Below are 12,809 nucleotides of genomic sequence, written 5' to 3' on the forward strand. Positions count from 1 at the left end.
CGTACACATCCTTCCAGTTTTTATGATTTTGGATTTTTAAGATACTCTGATTTGTGATTATCACTTTTGAGAACAATGTTTTGTAAACAATTATGGTTTTGGTTGGATTTTAAAATGAAAATTTTTACCTAGATTTATGGGGTGTTATAACATATTCCCAATAAAGGATGCAAAAACAGTCGAGTAAGAGGAACATACAATTTTTGGAAGCTTGGTGGACTTTTGAGCTCTAGTAGGTCTTGATGGTGAGGGATCCTGAGCATGATGGGTATTTTGAGCAGGTGGGGGTTCGTGAACAACAGTGTCTGTGGGATCATAGGTTGGAAGACTATTTGAAGTAGAATAAACATTAAAAGAAACATCATCACTGTCAATGCTAAATCGCGGTGCGAAAAACGACGAAAAAAAGTAAAATCAAACGAAGACCAGCAATAATCGGAACCCTCGAACAATCCAGACAAATCAAAACAAACCAAATTCATAAACAATGGACCAAATATGGCTATGATACAATGTAAACTCATAAACAAAATACTGCTATGAATTCATTAATAAAAAAAAAGAGCACAATTATAATGAATGGAAAAGACTATTAAAAAAAAAGGCTAACTAAAATAAACCTAAATGGCTAAAGGGTCAGATATACAACCCAAACCAAAAAGACCCCTAATAGATTTATTAGGCTAACAATAAATACTTACTATTTTATAAAAAAAAATATTTTAAACGGCGAATTTATTTAAAGAAAAAGCATATGATTAGCAAGTAACTAAATCGTAGGTTTGTACAAGGTGTTATACAAATACAATTTACTAGGAATTAAATGGAGAAATACTCCAATCAATCCATCTACCATATTGCTTAGAACCTTGGTGTTTATATCACAAATATGAATAGGAGATGATATCATCCACGATCCTTGCAGTGGTTGTATTTTCTTTTAACATCACATGATTTTTCGCCATCCAAATATACCACAACATACAATAAAACAAATCTTCCTAGGACAATTACCCCCGATACAAGATTTTTATAAAAGACGATATAATTTTTGTAACACACTATTTTGTTTTTCATAAAATCAGTATACATAGTAATTCGTAGACTTTTTGTCATAAAATGAGTGTTGATCGTAATCGTGTGCAATTTTTTTTTCTAGTTTTCACTAAATAGCATTAAATTTAAATCAAATTTTATTATTTCACCACATTTGCTATTAATAGATCAACCATACAACGTTAGTGTGTGAAAATGGAAGATGAAGGTGTAGGTGGTGTGGTTGAAGAGAAGAAAGTTTTGAAGATTAGATCGAAGGAAGAAGCTAAATATTGGACAGATGCTTATCCGATTGGCAATGGGTGTCTTGGTGGAATGATTTGGGGTGGTGTTACTTCTGAAACTATTAATCTCAATGGTATGTACACTACACTCTCCACTTTAATACATGTTTCTTATTGATATCATCGATTCAAACTTCTTCATACTAATTATGGTTTGGTCAAATATCTGTTATGATGAAATTTGGATATTGGAATTTTGGATACTGATCTTGATTATCTCATAAGTTGTATCATAATTAGGATGAACATGAGCCAAACTATTCGGATCGACTCATAAAAAGGTTTGACACAAACTCGAGTTTAGCGAGTTGGAGATGAGCTTGAACTTAGTTCCAGACTTATTTATTAAACGAGCTTGATCCCAAGTTTCATATGTTGAGCTTGATTAGGCTCGAGAACCTAAAAGAACTGAGCTCAAGCATTTTAAATCTTCTACGAGCCTAACTCTAGCTTTGAAAACTAAGCTCGAAACAAGCCAAACTAAAGCTTAATCCCCATGAATTTTAAATGAATCGAACTCGAACACTTGGCTGGTTTACACCGTTAGTGTTTGTAATGAAATTTCGGAAAGAGGTAACTTTTGATTTGGTAGGTGATTCGGTTGTTTTTAAGGATATGAAGTATAGCTTGGATTTGATTAGTAAATTAGGTTCTTTTTAAACTAATTGACATAATTTATTGATAACATCATAACGTTTTTTCCATAAGTTTAGATAATTTTTGATAAACTTGCATTAGACACGTTTTGATGGGGAATTAAAAACTTATAACCCCTTACGACAATCTTTTATTTAATAAAAATTAACTTATAACTCAAATAACATTTCCTTTTAGTTGAGTAGCTTTAAATTTAATCATTGGTATCTAAAAGAATACATTCATATAATAAACGTTTGTATTGTGTTATTAACATTTTTTTCATTACCAATAGAGAATTTAATTTAGATTTGAAATTAGTTGGGACGAAGTATGCGTTTTTTGTAGTATAATGAACTTCATGAAGTTTTAAACAAATCCAATTAATTATATTAATATATAATGAACTTTTAGTGTTTATGGGAACTAGAAATCGGTGGTTGATAGCTAGTAGCTGAAGTTGCAGTTTTTATTTATATAAAAGTGTTCAGTAGCCGGAAACTTTTGAAAGATAAAAAATAACCATGATTCTAATCGGCACGTCAAGGCGTGGAATGACGCAAGACGTGGTGTAACCGTTACGAAAACATCTAATGCGGGTTTGTTAAATGTGTCGCCTTAAAAACGTGTTAATGTGTACCTTGTTGTGTTATAGCGTGAGTTTTTTTCAAGGCACGGAATTTTTTTTCTGATCGAACCTAAAGCAATTGAGTTTTGTTATATTTTTTTATATTAAACGATAATATAACACTTCTAAAAACTTGATATATTTGATATAATTCTATAATTATATGATTTATTTTTTTAATGTATAGAAAATTGTCATGCCTTGAAAAACGTCATGGCTTAGGCTTGATCTTGTCGTCAAGTTCACGTCTCACACCATTTAGAATCTTGAAAGTTAAATAAAATGACATACGGATAAAAATTAAAATTGAAATATAATGATGATAAATTATTTTTTTTTCTAGAACTACAGATAACAAAACTTAAAATCATCCAAATTTTAACACCAACGGCACAAGTTAAGCTTCTTAATTGGTTAAAAAACCTATTTATGCATATTAACAAATGTTAATTTTTACAAATAAAATAAATAAGACTTTTAAGTTTTGTTGTAACGACCCAAAATTCAAGACCAAAAATTTCTTTTAATAAAACATTACTTTAAACAAAGTCATCATTCCAAAACATTATTTGAGTATAAGTTTTCAAAACACATGTTCATTATCAGAGTAAACATTCCCAGGCTGACTAATCTATGGTGTGTGCCATGCGATCACCCCGAGCTCCTCCCTCCGCTACCGAAAGTACCTGAAAACAAAACTGAAAACCGTAAGCACGAAGCTTAGTGAGTTCCCCACCTCACCACATACCATGCATAACCACATACTGCGCATACTGGGCCACGCCCGCTATCCGAGGCCTTGCCCCCTACTTCGGGCCTCGCCCGCTACAACGGCTCCGCCGGTCCAGGCCCCGCCTGGCTTCGAGCCCCGCTAGGATACAGATCTGTTTCACTTAGGCCTCGCCTATCACAGGGCCCCGCCCACTAACATATAATAGCACATACACATATCACATAACATCACATAAGCTAAACGTATGCTAACAACTCTTGCTCTAAGGTCTCGCCTATCTTTGGGCCCCGCCCGTGTCCTGCTACTGATGAGTCATGGAACCTCGTCCATACTCCTACTGATAGTGAGATACGGGCCCAGCCCACTCTCACTCCTTTCCTAACTTGGGCCTCGCCCCTGGGCTGCTGCTACTGAGATGTGGAACACCATCCACACTCTGCTATTGGTGAGATACGGGTCCTCGCCCACACTCACCTCCCTACCAGGCACATACGAGTATCACACAGACAACAAGTATAAACTATCACATAAACCATCTCTTGGGCACCCGCCCTCTATCATTGGACCTCGTCCGGATATCATACCAGCATACTGTGCCTAGGGCTATCCCCCAGGTCTTCTACTCAAAACTACATGGGCCGACATTGTGGCCGTAGACCCATTCGTACAAAGGGAAACTCACCTACACTGGCTGAACTTGCTGATGATCCCACTAGCTGCTGCCTGACCACTCACTAAGCTTCGGCTCTACTAGCTTCCCGAGCTATCAATATCAATGCAACACTTAGTCTAACTGACCCCCGGCAGTCAACCAAGTCAACTCTAGTCCAAGTCGAAGTCCTGGTCAAAGTCAACCTTCCAGGTCAACCCTACTCGCCGAGTCCACCTACTGACTCGACGAGTTCTTATGCTCAAAGTCCTTCTAATCGCGACTTGACTCGCCGAGTCTATTGATTCCCGAATCCTGACCTAATCAACTCACTGAGTCCTGGCTCGACTCGCTGACTCGAGTCTTAACTCGAAGGGTTTGGGACCACGCGACCTGACTCGTCGAGTCCAATAACAGACTCGCCGAGCACAAGGTAATCTCCAACCAACTCGCCGAGTTGTTCATCCAACTCGTCGAGTTCATGCCCATCTTCATCCGACTCGACGAGCTGTTCATCCCACTCGTCGAGTTCCTCCTTATCTTCAAGCTACTCGTCGAGTCCACTCGAAGGACTCGCCGAGTCCATTCGGTTCCACAACATGTAAAGGACTTTCGAGTCATGCAGGGACTCCAAACCGTAGATCTACTCTTCCCAAGCCTACTCCTCATGTAAAGTTGCAAACTTTACGTGTAGAGAAGGAGATCTAGGCAAAATGCACCATAAACTAAGGTTTAAGACCAAGAGGCTCCATAATCCACTCAATGACTGATACTTTACGGGATTCTAAACCAAAACAAGCATGGATCTGAGGTAGCAACCTCATATCTGGACCTCAAGCTCGAGATTGATCTTAAACATGGCTTAAAAGCCCCAAAACTCATAACCAAGGAAAATCTGAAAGAGAGAAACGACTTAATACCTTCAAGTGCTCTGAAATGATCCCCAAACTTCGGATCCAAAGCCACTCCCTGATGCTTCAAAGATTCCCACTTCTTCTTCTTCCTCTAAATCACTCAAAAATGGCCAAAAGCATGAATGATCACAATGGGGGCTTAGGGTGCGGCGTTCTGGGTATGAGAGACAGTAAAGGAGCACTAGGAAGAAGAATGAGGCGATTAAATAGGCTCCAAGCCCCGGATTTAGGGTTTTCCTCGCACAGACCCTACTCGCCGAGTCGCCTTGGCCGACTTGCCGAGTTGGTCACTTATTCCTTGACTCGGATCCCGCTCGGACTCGTCGAGTTCCTCCTTGGACTCACCGAGTCCCTCCTAAATTTAGGGTTTCCTTTACTTTCTTGGCTTCCAAAATCTTGGGTGTTACAACTCTCCCCCACTTCAACTAAACTTCGTCCTCGAAGTTTTACCATGGCCCACCGCCTGCGATCTGCCTCCAATATCCCACCAATTAATCCAACTCCCGCTGCCTACTTTCGCTGGCCTTTAGCTTGGTCATTCCGACTAACACCACCCCCTACGGATAATAATCCTGGGTCAACCCCGACCCTGAACATCCTGGAAGCACTGCTTACTCAACGACAATCCTTCTGGCACTCTATGAATACTGCACTGAACCCATAGGGATTCACCCCCTCTTTCATTGCGCGACTCCTTGCCTTCCCAAGGCAACGCTCCAAACTAACTATTTCCTCTGCCGCTGAGAAGGTCCTAACCTTTGCCAACTTCATCACTCCCGCTACTGCCCGCACGGGTCATCACTACCAATAGCCACTGACACTCCTCTCTGCCAAAACTTGGTGCCGAGGACCTCTCGATCAACCAACTGAATTCAACCAAACGTTGCATACTCGCACTGCCACAACTTGGCAATTCTGTTGTTCTTCTTCCGACTTCCGGATGAACTGAGACCACCCCGGTCCCTACCAAGCCTATCAATATCTAGTTTACCGGCTCCTACCGATTGCTGACCCAACACAACTCTTAGTCGCTCTCAGCGACTCCTGAAAGAACTTCAACCACCTAGCACTGCTCAATCTATCGCGCCATTCCGGCGCCACAATCCCGGGATCCTCGATCCCCTACCTCGACACTAAGGTCCTACTAGGTCCCACCTGAGCTGCCAAAACTTCTTGGGCCTCGCCCACGGGTCCCACCCGCCTCTAACTTCCCAGACCCACTAGTCTAACCACTCTCCCGCTCGGGGCTCACCCAACCATACTATTGAGCAACCTTGCCCTCAGTTCTTAGCTACACTGCTAATCTCATACGGGCCTCGCCCACGGGTCTCACCCAACTATATCCTGGAGCGGCCTCTCCCAAGGTCTCACCTCTCTAGGGCTATACAGGCAACTCCCTATCATTCTCATCCACTACCCAATCCTGATCCCTACCTGATCACTAGGAGATAAGGGCCTCGCCCCAACTCCGCTAACGAAACTACTAAGGAATGCTACGGCTTACCCATTGGCTTACATCACCATCCATTGCTGACCGCTAGTGAATGCTACAGCTGCCCTGTAGTCTTACAGCACTTCCACTACTGACTGCTTATACGAAGGCACCCATGTGCCATTAGCTCTCAAGATCCTCATTCCGACTCCCTCGAGTCATACGGGCAATCCACAACCTGAATTCCCAACCACGAACTAACCATTACCGACACACGCTCTAGCTGATGGGGAGTTTCTCAAACTCCCAACCCTGAAATCCTCAATCCATCGAACGCTAAACTACTTCCTTTCCTCCTCGGAGGTTGCGTACTCCTTCTGGGTCTGCGTGCTCCTACCCTGGCTTACTCGGAGGATTCTCCCCCACTTCAATCCTGCTTACCCCTTGTTGCTCAATGCTCAAAGAGAAAACCCAATCCTTGCTACCATTCCATAATCAATCTGCTGAGGAACCCAAGCTTACCATAGCTAGGGATCTAACCAATCCATCTCTGACACTACACGACCCTGATCTAGCGAGACATACCAAATCCCTCCCAAGCATGCTACAGCTACTGCATCCTACGTAACCTTCTCCAGTAGAGCACATCCCCTAACTACCATACAAATATCCAAGGTATGCAGATGGCATATAACACGACCATAATCAACCGCACATAAATAAAATACTCAAACCGATGATGATGCAGAACCATAACAATATAATCATGCACAAAATAAAAGAACTGCAAATGGAAATTGCATACCTGCAACGTCCGGCGATGCTCGCGCCTCCAAGGTCGTCATCTGAAAAGCCCTGCTCCCTACTGCAGGTGCCTCTACCCGGCCCTGACGGCCATCCGTGATCCTCAAGGTTGCAGGGGCGGGTGCCATCACCCGTCCTGCCGAAGACAAACTGGGGCACTGGGCCTTCTTGTGGCCCCGCTGGTTGCAATGAAAACATATCAAGTCTGATCCCTGCGCGGCGGTAACAGTGCAATCCCTGCTGAAATGACCAGTCCGACCGCACTTGAAGCAGCCAGACTCACCACCGCTACCACTCCTGCACGCGCCCCCGTGCGCCTGCCACACCTTCCGCACCGACTGCGGCCTTGATGATCCCTCGATCTCGAATCCGATCCCTTAGGCCTTTTTCCCGAACCCACAGCTACCTGAACCTCATCCGGCTTCCTCTTCCGGATTTGCTCCAAATCAATCTCCCTTTCTCTAGCCCGAGAAATCATATCTTCCAGCGTCTTACAGCTGGATCTGCTCACGAACTCCCTGATGTCATCCCTCAACATCTCATGATATCGGGCCTTCTTCATCTCCTCATCCGCGACATACTACGGTACAAGAAGAGCCCTATCCCTGAACTTGGCGGTGATCTCCGCCACAGTCTCAGTAGTCTGCGTCAAATCCTGAAACTCTCGTGCCAGCTGCTGCACCTCAATCATCGGCGAAAACTCCGCCCTGAACCTGGCCGAGAAATCGCTCCAAGTCATGGCGTCCAACGCGGCATCATCCCCCAAAGCATGACCAATCTCCTCCCACCAATCCCTCGCCCTGTCCTTCAGAAGACAGGAAGCGAGTCTGACCTTGTCCCCCTAGGGACACTTGCTCGTATGAAAAGCGTTGGCAACATCAGCCAACCATCTGCTGCTAGCAATGGGGTCCCTAGCCCCATGATAATCTGGTGCCCCGCAGGCTCTAAGCTCTCGAAATGTCAAGGTACGCGCTCCCATCAATGACATCATCTCAGTACGGAAGGCTCCCAGCCTCTCATCCAAGATCTCCAGTATACCCTCCTTGACCGTGCCAAAGATCACAGGAGTCTGAGCTAGAATATTGCGCATAACCTCAGCTGATATCAACTCTCTCATCCCCTCCTCGAGCTGCTCGGCCCCTGAACCCGAGCCCGATCCCTCTCCGGCGCCTGATCCGCCCGCTGGTCTCTCTCGCAATGTCACCATACTGAAAATATACCACAACCACTATCAGAATACTCATCACTGATGCGAGATCAAACATACCCTACCAGGTTCCCGGTCTTGTCTCGGCCTTTCCCAAATCGAGTACGGATCCACTGCTTTCAGTAGTACGGGCCCATACTACCTTCCACATCTATCCGTACTTTCCTCAGGAATTGCTTTGACTCCACCAGATCCCTTAACCACTACTACTGCTCCCAGCACTATCTCATCCTAGGCTTACCCTAGGGAAACCTTTTGGCTCAACTCAAACCAGTCCTCAGTTACTGAAGGTCTCCTTGTGATGCCAATTAGCCATCACCTGGATACCATCTCATGCGACGAGGCTCAGATAATCCTTCAAGTAAAAGACTCGTCCCTACAACGGTTGGACTCAAACAAGAGCTGCGCAATAGAACCAAATCCAGCACTCTGAGATTATTCAACCCTGATCGCATGTGACGTGTCGTATCCACCTAATGGCTAACTCCCATCACTCAGAATCCCACAATGCACAAAGCAAGCATCATTCAAACAAGGGAAAATCTAACCATAATATACTCAAGCAATCGTATCCACATAGCAAGAATCTGAACTAGCATGAAACACAAACTCATAACTCAGGCATAACCTAAACAGGCTATCCTACTACTGTCTAATCAGCACTACTATGCAGCTCAAAAGCACAAATAACAAGCACATAAGGCATCATCCCTAGATCCTTAGTCCTATTCTAGCATGCTGTTCTACCAACTGATAATCATAACATAAACTTGTATGGGTATTTTGGGGTACTTACTTGAGCTCGGTTGATTGCATGCACCACACCCCTTTTCTTTTTTCAAAGTTCTTCTCTTTCTGGATTCTTTTTGTTTTTCTAAAACTGTTTTTCGTTCTAAAAATTCTTTGTACAAAACTGTCTTTTCGCTTTTCAAAACTTTTTATCCGACCCCTCAGTTTGAGTTCAGGCACACCCGAGAGTATGCCCGAATCCCTCAAACCAAGGCTCTGATACCAACTTGTAACGACCCAAAATTCAAGACCAAAAATTTCTTTTAATAAAACATTACTTTAAACAAAGTCATCATTCCAAAACATAATTTGAGTATAAGTTTTCAAAACACATGTTCATTATCAAAGTAAACATTCCCAGGCTGACTAATCTATGGTGTGTGCCATGCGATCACCCCGAGCTCCTCCCCCCGCTACCGGAAGTACCTGAAAACAAAACTGAAAACCGTAAGCACGAAGCTTAGTGAGTTCCCCACCTTACCACATACCATGCATAACCACATATTGCGCATACTGGGCCACGCCCGCTATCCGAGGCCTCGCCCGCTACAACGGCCCCGCCGCTCCAGGACCCGCCTGGCTTCGAGCCCCGCTCGGATACAGATCTGTTTCACTTAGGCCTCGCTTATCACAGGGCCCCGCCCACTAACATATAATAGCACATACACATATCACATAACATCACATAAGCTAAACGTATGCTAACAACTCTTGCTCTAAGTCCTCGCCTATCTCTGGGCCCCGCCCGTGTCCTGCTACTGATGAGTCTTGGAACCTCGTCCATACTCCTGCTGATAGTGATATACGGGCCAAGCCCACTCTCACTCCTTTCCTAACCTGGGCCTCGCCCCTGGGCTGCTGCTATTGAGATGTGGAACACCATCCACACTCTGCTATTGGTGAGATACGGGACCTCGCCCACACTCACCTCCCTACCAGGCACATACAAGTATCACACAGACAACAAGTATAAACTATCACATAAACCATCTCTTGGGCACCCGCCCTCTATCATTGGACCTCGTCCGGATATCATACCAGCATACTGTGCCTAGGGCTAACCCCCAGGTCTTCTACTCATAACTACATGGGCCGGCATTGTGGCCGTAGACCCATTCATACAAAGGGAAACTCACCTGCACTGGCTGAACTTGCTGATGATCCCACTAGCTGCTGCCTGACCACTCACTAAAATCCGGCTCTACTAGCTTCCCGAGCTATCAATATCAATGCAACACTTAGTCTAACTGACCCCCGGCAGTCAACCAAGTCAACTCTAGTCCAAGTCGAAGTCCTGGTCAAAGTCAACCTTCCAGGTCAACCCTACTCGCCGAGTCCACCTACTGACTCGTCGAGTTCTTATGCTCAAAGTCCTTCTAATCGCGACTTGACTCGCCGAGTCAGCCCTTGACTCGCCGAGTCTATTGATTCCCGAATCCTGACCTGATCAACTCACTGAGTCCTGGCTCGACTCGCTGACTCGAGTCTTAACACGAAGGGTTTGGGACCACGCGACCTGACTCGTCGAGTCCAATAACAGACTCGCCGAGCACAAGGCAATCTCCAACCAACTCGCCGAGTTGTTCATCCAACTCGTCGAGTTCATGCCCATCTTCATCCGACTCGACAAGATGTTCATCCCACTCGTCGAGTTCCTCCTTATCTTCAATCTACTCGCCGAGTCCACTCAAAGGACTCGCCGAGTCCATTCGGTTCCACAACATGCAGAGGACTTTCAAGTCATGCAGGGACTCCAAACCGTAGATCTACTCTTCCCAAGCCTACTCCTCACGTAAAGTTGCAAACTTTATGTGTAGAGAAGGAGATCTAGGCAAAATGCACCATAAACTAAGGTTTAAGACCAAGAGGCTCCATAATCCACTCAATGACTGATACTTTACGGGATTCTAAACCAAAACAAGCATGGATCTGAGGTAGCAACCTCAGATCTGGACCTCAAGCTCGAGATTGATCTTAAACATGGCTTAAAAGCCCCAAAACTCATAACCAAGGAAAATCTAAAAGAGAGAAACGACTTAATACCTTCAAGTGCTCTGAAATGATCCCCAAACTTCGGATCCAAAGCCACTCCCTGATGCTTCAAAGATTCCCACTTCTTCTTCTTCCTCTAAATCACTCAAAAATGGCCAAAAGCATGAATGATCACAATGGGGGCTTAGGGTGCGGCGTTCTGGGTATGAGAGACAGTAAAGGAGCACTAGGAAGAAGAATGAGGCGATTAAATAGGCTCCAAGCCCCGGATTTAGGGTTTTCCTCGCACAGACCCTACTCGCCGAGTCGCCTTGGCCGACTTGCCGAGTTGGTCACTTATTCCTTGACTCGGATCCCGCTCGGACTCGTCGAGTTCCTCCTTGGACTCGCCGAGTCCATCCTAAATTTAGGGTTTCCTTTACTTTATTGGCTTTCAAAATCTTGGGTGTTACAACTCTCCCCCACTTAAACTAAACTTCGTCCTCGAAGTTTTACCATGGCCCACCGCCTGCGATCTGCCTCCAATATCCCACCAATTAATCCAACTCCCGCTGCCTACTTTCGCTGGCCTTCAGCTTAGTCATTCCGACTAACACCACCCCCTACGGATAACGGCTCAATAAATATTAGTTAATGCGGAATAACCCTAATCGCAACCTTTTTCACAGAAAATATGTGTATGAATTACACAGCCTCCTGCTCTGATACCAATTGATAAGTTATAAAACAAACTTGAAGATTGATTAGATCTTTGTAACAGGAATTGCGATGAACACAAAAAACAATAAATAACACAAGTGTGGATCAAAATATGTCGAATGATTAGATCAAACAATCCTCAGCAGAGCTCGACTAAGAACTTCCGCTGTAGAGGATTTAGGGTTACAAGAACGATAACAATAAACTTGCTGAAATAAATCTCTGATCGTTCTATTCTATCGTTAACTTCTAAGATGCATGCAAGCACCTTTATTTATACTAAACCCTACTAAACTCACAGATGGACAGGCCCATACCGGAGATACAAAATGGACTAGCTAATGAGCCCAATAGACGCAACACTTTATACAAAACACGACCCAACAATCTCCCCCTTTGCGTCAAATTGGAGCGAGACTACTTCTTCTTCTTGCTTGGGCCAGCAGCGGGAACTTTCTTCGTAGTATCAAACAGACGTGAGATTAGCGCCAGGATAGTCTATCTGAACCGAATGTACCATTGAATCATGTCACCAAAGTACTTGACATCATCCGCTGTGTTCTACTTGCATCTGTGGATGATCCCCAAAACGTGCTCTAAACAGGCAGTGGTGTAGAGGTGTTTGTCAGCCAAGGCAAAAAGACATTTCTGTCCTTCGTTCCTGGTAAACATGACCGAGTTCCTCTTCGGGTCAATCTTACCCGTCTGCATTAGATTGAGATCACTGGCAGAGCCAACAGGAGATATTGTAGGTTTCTTCTTAAATACGCTCGCAATCTCCTGATCCATCAGTGCAACTTCCATGATGTAGCACACGAGCATCCTTTTGAAATGGTCGATGATCGGACCGTATTCAGCTTCGTTGGTGAGGAGGATGTTGTTCAAGATAATCCAATCATGGGGATTAAGGTTGGGAAGATCTGCAAGGGAAATAGCATGTTCGGCTTTGGCAGATCCCCGAAGTACCTTGAACCGAACGTTGATGA

The sequence above is a fragment of the Lactuca serriola genome, chromosome 5, assembly GCF_051521515.1.
Source record: "Lactuca serriola cultivar US96UC23 chromosome 5, Lser_US96UC23_V15, whole genome shotgun sequence".
Taxonomy (NCBI): Eukaryota; Viridiplantae; Streptophyta; class Magnoliopsida; order Asterales; family Asteraceae; genus Lactuca; species Lactuca serriola.